The sequence below is a fragment of the Triticum dicoccoides genome, chromosome 7B (genome assembly GCF_002162155.2).
Source record: "Triticum dicoccoides isolate Atlit2015 ecotype Zavitan chromosome 7B, WEW_v2.0, whole genome shotgun sequence".
NCBI classification, from domain to species: Eukaryota; Viridiplantae; Streptophyta; class Magnoliopsida; order Poales; family Poaceae; genus Triticum; species Triticum dicoccoides.
The window spans coordinates 86,692,102-86,700,044 of record NC_041393.1 but is presented as its reverse complement, the minus strand read 5'-3'; positions in this window follow the sequence as shown (position 1 = coordinate 86,700,044).

The following is a 7,943-nucleotide window of genomic DNA, read 5'->3' as shown; positions in this document are numbered from 1 at the left end:
GGGATGTGGAAGGAGGAGGAGGACGGGGTTCGGGTGTGGATTACCTGGCTGGATAGGTGAGGCTGAGCAGCGTGAAGGAGGGTCGCCGGTGAGGAGGCAGCGCTGGAAGCAAGGGTGAAGGTTTCAACTTGGAAAGGAAGGCGGAAACAAGGGAAATGTGGCTTTTGGTAAGGGGGAGGGGCGGGGAAGTAGATATTTCCGTGGAAGCCGAAAATTTGGAATCGCTTCAGTGAAAAAATGGCGCGCAAAGTGTCATCAGACATGGTCCCTTATTCAGAACTGTGTAGGATATGTGAACATCACAAACGGTTGAGATAGTTTAACTCGTGTGCGATGAGTTTGAACGTCAAAAATTTTGGTTCCAATTTCCCTGGTTACAGTGCTCATCCACGTCATTGCATAATTTGGGTACACAAAGGAGACTACAGCACACCCACACTTCTTAATCGAGCAAGTTCAGCAATTAAATAGAGCTAGCTGGCCTAAACATTACTCTAACAAATTAAAGACCGGTGCTCTTAATTAAACAAAAAAAAGAGTACTACTACGGTCGGTGCTTGCCGATCTCCGCCTCCTCCTCCATGTCCAACTCGTGCCCGACGATCTCCTGGGGAAGGAGCGCCATAGCATCCATCGCACCATATTCGGCAAGAATCTCGCCATCCGCGTCTGCCATCTCTTTGGAAAAGGCCACCACGAGCTGGGCGTGGGCGGCCGCGATTTAGGCTTGGACGGGCTTCGTTGTCGCAAGGTATGCGGCGGAGGAATGGACGGCTGCTCGAACACTCTCGGTGATTGTCAACTCTTCGGCCGTGGGTTGTCGACCATTGTCGGAGAAGCTTCGTTCGATTTGTGCGGTGACCACCATGAGCTGGGCGTGGGCGGCCTCGACATGGTCGTGGGCGGCCTCCATCAAGGCTAAGGCCACCGCTGTGGAACGAACAGCTGTTGTGCCGCTCTAGCCAGCTGCTATGCCCGAGGCAGATGTTGCTGCCGCCACCTGAGAAGCAACAACGGCTGTTTGGGATGCCATGGCCGCCTGGTCACAGATTGCAGCCGTGCTCAAGCACCTTGTTAGCACGCGCATGGCGGCTGCGGCCGCGCTCTCGCCGGAGTGGGCCGCCGAAGTTGCCCTCACGACGCGGGTCCATGTCCCCATCTTTCACAGGCGACGATTGAATAGTGAAATGATATTTGGGGAGCGAGCTAGTGTGCTTGACACGCCGGCTGTGGACTGTAGCCGACGCACCTTCTCGCGTAAGCCATAGGCATACTATACACCGCGGTGCTCCAGGATATCTTGTACTACATCTCACACGGTTGGTGATAATAAACTGTGTGGGATCAACTTGATATTTAATTTTATTTGAATTACAGAATGGGGTCATAGCGGCAATGGACGGTGTTTGAATTGCTAGACCTTTTATCTGCAGTGAACATGCAACTATATGTGTGTCGTAAAAAAATTGGAATTGTTCAGGGTTCCTTTGTACATTTTTATACGGTAAATTGGTTTTTTAGGCATTTCAGGTGCACAATTCAAAACTAAACCACAGGCTCGAGTCCATAAAAATGGGTTGCAAAATCAAATGTTTGTCCTTGGTTGCAAGCTTAGGTCACATGCAAGAAATGAGAATGAATGTCAAACACCTTGAATCTGTCGCTCAGCTACTAACATTGAGATACATGCTCTTAACATTCTAGTAAATCAAAAACTTGTCTAAAATTCATGAAATTTGACATGATATCATGGAACGGCAGCGACATGCCGTGGTAAAAATATTGTCCCATTTGGGGCAGGTGTGGGGTATAAGCTTCTCGCAAACCAGAGCATCTCTCACAACAAGCCTGATGCTTTCAGTAGGGTACGTGCCACCTTGGGGGACGAAACGATATATGTTGCCTCTTCTTACTTTCAAAATGTCTCTCGTGTCAACATAGAACAACACGAGTGTTGTGTCAATTTTTGGATTTTTCGGGGTTCATTTTGACATTTTTCATGCATTAATTGCGTTTTCAATGCATTTATGAGCACAATTCAAATTTGAACTACATGCACATGCTCTAATGCATATAAATTGGTTCAGAATTCAAATCTATGTCCTTGGTTGCATGCTTAGGTCCCATGCAAGAAATGGGAATGAATGTCAAGCACCCTGCCACCATCACTCCGCCGCAAACATTGAGATTCTTGGTTTTTAAATTCTAGTAAATCCAAAACTTGTCTAAAATTCATGAAACTTGGCATCCTATCATGGAGCAGCATCAACATTTCGTGGTAAAAATATTGTCCCATTTGGGGCAGGTTTGGGGATATGCTTCTCATAAACCAAAGGCTCTCACAACAAGCCTATTGGTTTCGGTAGGGTACGTCCCACCTTTGGGGACGAAACGATATTCGTTGCCTCTTATTGCTTTAAAAAAAATTCTAGTGTCAACATAGAACAAAATGTCGTGTCAATTTTTGGGATTTTTTGGGGTTCGTTTGGACATTTTTATGCATTAATTGCATTTTCAATATATTTATGAGCACAATTCAAATTTGAACTACATGCACATATTATAATGCATATAAATTGGTTGAAAATTCAAATTTGTGTCCTTGGTTGCGTGCTTAGGTCCCATGCAAGAAATGGGAATGAATGTCAAACGCCCTGCCACCGTCACTCGGCCGCAAACATTGAGATTCCTAGTTTTTAAATTCTAGTAAATCCAAAACTCGTCTGAAATTCATGAAACTTGGCATGCTATCATGGTGCCGTGGTAAAAATATTGTCCCATTTGGGGCAGGTTTGGGGATATGCTTCTCACAAACCAAAGGCTCTCACAACAAGCCTGATGCTTTCGGTAGGGCACGTCCCACCTTTGGGGACGAAACGATATCCGCTGCCTCTTATTGCTTTCAAATTTTTTCTAGTGTCAACATAGAACAACAGGAATGTCATGTCAATTTTTGGGATTTTTTGGGGTTCGTTTGGAAATTTTTATGCATCAATTGCGTTTTCAATGCATTCATGAGCACAATTCAGATTTGAACTACATGCACATGCTCTAATGCATATAAATTGGTTGAAATTTCAAATATGTGTCCTTGGTTTCATGCTTAGGTCCCATGCAAGAAATGGGAATGAATGTCAAACACCCTGCCACCGTCACTCGGCCGCAAACATTGAGATTCCTGGTTTTGAAATTCTAATAAATCCAAAACTCGTCTGAAATTCATGCAACTTGGCATGCTATCATGGAGCGGCATCAACATGCCGTGGTAAAAACAATGTCCCATTTGGGGCAGGTTTGGGGATATGATTCTCACAAACCAAAGGTTCTCACAACAAGCCTGATGGTTTTGGTAGGGAACATCCCACCTTTGGGGGCGAAACGATATCCGCTGCCTCTTAGTGCTTTCAAAAAATTTCTAGTGTCAACGTAGAACAATAGGAGTGGTGTGTCGATTTTTGGGATTTTTCGGGGTTAGTTTGGACATTTTTATGCATTAATTGAGTTTTCGATGCATTTATGTGCATAATTTAAATTTAACTACATGCACATGCTCTAATGCATGTAAATTGGTTGAAAAATCAAATCTTTGTCCTTGGTTGCATGCTTAGGCCCCATGCAATAAATGGGAATGAATGTCAAACACCCTGCCACCGTCACTCGGCCACAAACATTGAGATTTCTGGTTTTTAAATTCTAATAAATCCAAAACTCGTCTGAAATTCATGAAACTTGGCATGCTATCATGGAGCTGCATCGGCATGCTGTGGTAATTTTTTTGTCCCATTTGGGGCAGGTTTTGGTATAAGCCTCTCACAAACCAAAGCTTCTCACAACAAGCTTGATGGTTTCGGTAGGAATGTCCCACCTTCGGGGACGAAATGATATCTGCTGCCTCTTATTGCTTTCAAAAAATTTCTAGTGTCAACATAGAACAACAGGAGTGTTGTATTAAATTTTGCATTTTTTCGGGGTTTGTTTGGACATTTTTATACATTAAGTGGGTTTTCTAGGCATTTTATGTGCATAATTCAAATTTGAACTACTTGCACATGCTCCAGTGCATATAAATTGGTTGAAAATCAAATGTTTGTCCTTGGGTGCATGCTTAAGTCCCATGCAAGAAATGGGAATGAATTTCAAACACCAGGGCACTGTTGATTGCTGGCAAAATGTTGAGATACTTTTTTTAAATTCTAGCAAATCCAAAACTCGTCTGAAATTCATGAAACTTGGCATGCTATTATGGAATGGCACCCGACATGCTGTGGTATTTTTCGTGTCCATTTTGAGAGAAGAAGCACTCAAATAATAACCAACAAAGGCATTTTCAAACAAATAGCTTCCACTCTAACCTCGCAAACCTTTGTATAATTAAAATCGTGCGCGTCATGTTAACCATTCACGTGACGCCATGTGTCTTTGTTATAATGGCTATAGGAGGTACCGTGCGGACAACTGCTTGACTGAACAGGAGGCGTGCAAGCGCAGTCTGGTGTGCAGGCTGACCTGCAATGCATAGGCTTACTAGGAAGCGTGCGAGTTGTACGCTGCGCATGCTCACTGGGAATCGAGCCCTTTGACTTCCATGGCCGCCCGCCTTCCTCTCCATTAATGGTGCCCGAGCCGCTACTTAATACGGGTGGCCTTACTGTTCGTCTCCCATTCCCCTCCGTCCCACAGACCTCCACCAATGCCATGGCGCAGAAGGATCATCTGCCACTAGTCTTCAAGTTTGGTGAAGTCAACTCAAATCCAGAGGAGATAGAAAATAAGGAGGAATGGGGCCACATGGACATGGCCCAGAACGAGCTGGCCGTGGCTGTTGCTGCCCCCGCTCCAATCCCAACTCCCATCCCCGCGCCCGCGCAAGCGACCATTCCCGTAGCATTGACGGGATGGTCGCTGAGCACTATCACAGAGCTGGAAGCCGCGGGCGTCACCAAGGTCTCCGCGGACCCGTGCAAGCTCATGTACATGCCAGCGCCAGCGGCAGGGCATGTGCCTGTGCGTGTGCGCGCCCCTCCACCCACCGCGGTGCCGGTCCCCGTACGTTTTGCTGCACCCACCACGCCCGTGCCCATGCGCGTGCCCCCATCAGCGCCATGGGATGCCGCCGTCGACCGCTACCTCTCAGCTCCGCTAGCTGCCGTCCTCCCGCGCCCCGCCTGTCGATCACGTGACGACATGATGTTTGATTTACAAGTGGAGAACATTCTGAGCTGCCTTGAAGACTACAACAACGGCGTCCCGGAGGACGACAACAACAAGGACGGCGCGACACGCAGCCTCCACCAGCGCTGAAAATAGTTTTTTCTGGGGTTTAATATTGTTTCTCGATCGCAAATGTTTTAGTTAGAACACCCGTATGCAAATTGATAGCTTTGCTAGGAAGCAAGGGAAAATATGCCGAGCAGGATTTGTGTAGTTGTCGATCACAAATGTTTTAGATAGAACACCCATATGCAAAGCGAGAGCAGGATTTGTGCATCTCTTCAACGCAAATGGTTGTTTTGGATGACCCGTCTGCAACCACTTACAAATGGTTGTTGCCATTTGTCAAACTTGAAAGATTGACATTTGTTGATCTAGTAACATTGCCATTTGTCAACCTTGTAACACTGTGAATTGTCAAAATATGCAGCAAAAAATCACTAGCACTATATAATTTTTGCAACTAAAATCCAGTAATTAACCATAGATTTCATTCATAGATTAAGCAGTCGTGCTTAAATTATACAAACAGTTCAACTCGATAGCTGAAACGACCAAACTTTTCCCCAATTGTTGCCAACCACGTACTAAAATAACTAGTTCTACTTTATATACTAGCTAATTTTAAGTACGTTGTATAGTTCGACCACATCTATAGTCAGATGAACTGAACAAAATAGCCCCTAAATACTACTACTACTACTACTACTACTACTACTACTACTACTACTACTACTACTACTACTACTACTACTACTACTACTACTACTACTACTACTACTACTACTACTACTACTACTACTACTACTACTACTACTACTACTACTACTACTACTACTACGGAGGGGCTTTGTACTACTTCCGGCAGCCTCTCCTCTGTTGAGCACGCTCAGTAAGAGGCAGAGGAGGAGGAGCCTACCGACGAGCTGGCTGCTGCACCTTCAGCGACGCTCACCTCGAATGCCCTCTGCCGCTCCAGACAACCCCTCTCAAAGCGGTGGTTCTCCTTGTAGATCTCCTGATTCCTCGCCTCTGAGGCAGCATGTGCCGCGGCCACGGTGGCGGTAATGCTCTTTGCATGATCGACAAGGCGCTCCTCCTCCTCCCGCAGGAACTCGCTGTAGCGCACAAGGTTGCTGACGCACGTGCCGGCATCCACCTCCGCCTCCCGCCCTCGAGCGGTGGTGGCAGAGCGGGCGATGACCCTGGCGATCGACAGTGGGCTAGCAGCTAGGGTGGACGATGATGGGGTGGCGGCCACGACCACCACCTCCCGCCTTCGAGTCGTGGTTGCGGAGCGGGTGATGGCCATGGTGGCCGTCAGTGGGGTGGTAGCCACGACGGCCACCTCCCGCCTTTGGGCCGCGGCGGTAGAGCGGGCGATGGACCTGGATTTTGACGGTGGTGTGGCGGCAACGGCGGCCGGCAACAGATGCCGACGGGCACCGGCGGCGGAGCGTGTGGTGGGTGTTCCGTGCAAACCCAACAGGGATGCCACGCACACTACACTACGCCGGGGACTACGCCGCTGCCATGGTGTAGCCTCCCAATTGGAGCTGTCATCTGATGACGGCGGAGTGGCTGAGCAATCACGATGGACCGGTGCCATTGGCGATTGTGGGTGAAGCATACGAGATAAGCTACAGGGAGGGAGGGGAAAATGCGACGCGGGACTCGCCGGCATGAGGGTTTTTATAGCAGGCCGATAAGCATTGGGATTTTGGGGGATTACACCCAGTCAGGCGGGAAACTTGCGCGGGAACCTGCGCGGTTGCGTGGGAACGGGCTCACTGATGATTCATTGGCACCACTGTTTGGCCAAAAGAACGCTCCCGCGCGCTGTGCCAGCTTGCGCTGTAAGCCGTCTGCGGCAGCAGGGTGACAAGACGTGCGAGAGGAGGACGAAAGGCCATGTACAAATGCGGTTAATAAAAAAATGTTTGCTATTGAATTACCTACTATACACTCGTCCTGGTTTATATGTACGATTTAACTAATAAAATATGAATGCATGTCACCAATGATTATATAGTTGGATTCGTATTTGAACATAGTTTCCAATTATACAATTTTTATAACATGCATTAACATTTTATTGGTTAAATTTGAGGGCAAAGTATGGCACATAATATAAAGGGGACTATAGGCCAAGATGGAGGTAGTAGCACACGACCGCTCTCTACACAGCGATGCAAGTGTCGGCCGGCTTGTAGGAGAGCATTTCCTGCGTGTTCAACTGCTCTATTCGTGTGGTTGCTTGCGGTTGAGGTGGCCACGGCGCGCTCTGCTCGCGTCCTTCTATGCATGCTCTGCCCTCTCGCGTCCCTCCACGTGCTCTGCCCTCGTCCCTCCACGTGCGCTGCCAGTGTTTGGGGCCGGCGCACGATCATGCATGTTCGTGCGGATGCGGTTGCGTCGGGCGCGGCTCCACAATGAAGTTACCCGATGCAAAAACTACCATGCGGACGCACCGAGAATCCAGGCCGCCCGGCCCCCATTTATTCATGCGGCCATTTACCTTCATCTCTCGCCTCACATGATACAACAATCACCTCCATGACGACACATATAGAAAGGACATCCAGCGGTTCCAATGGCGATCCCCGTGGCTCCAGTGGCGCTCCCAACGGCCGACAACGACAACGGAGGGCAGTTCACCACGCACCACATAGTTGACACCCATGTGAGGGGGAAGGCGCTCTCGGTCGTGTACACGAACGATCTGGTGTCGG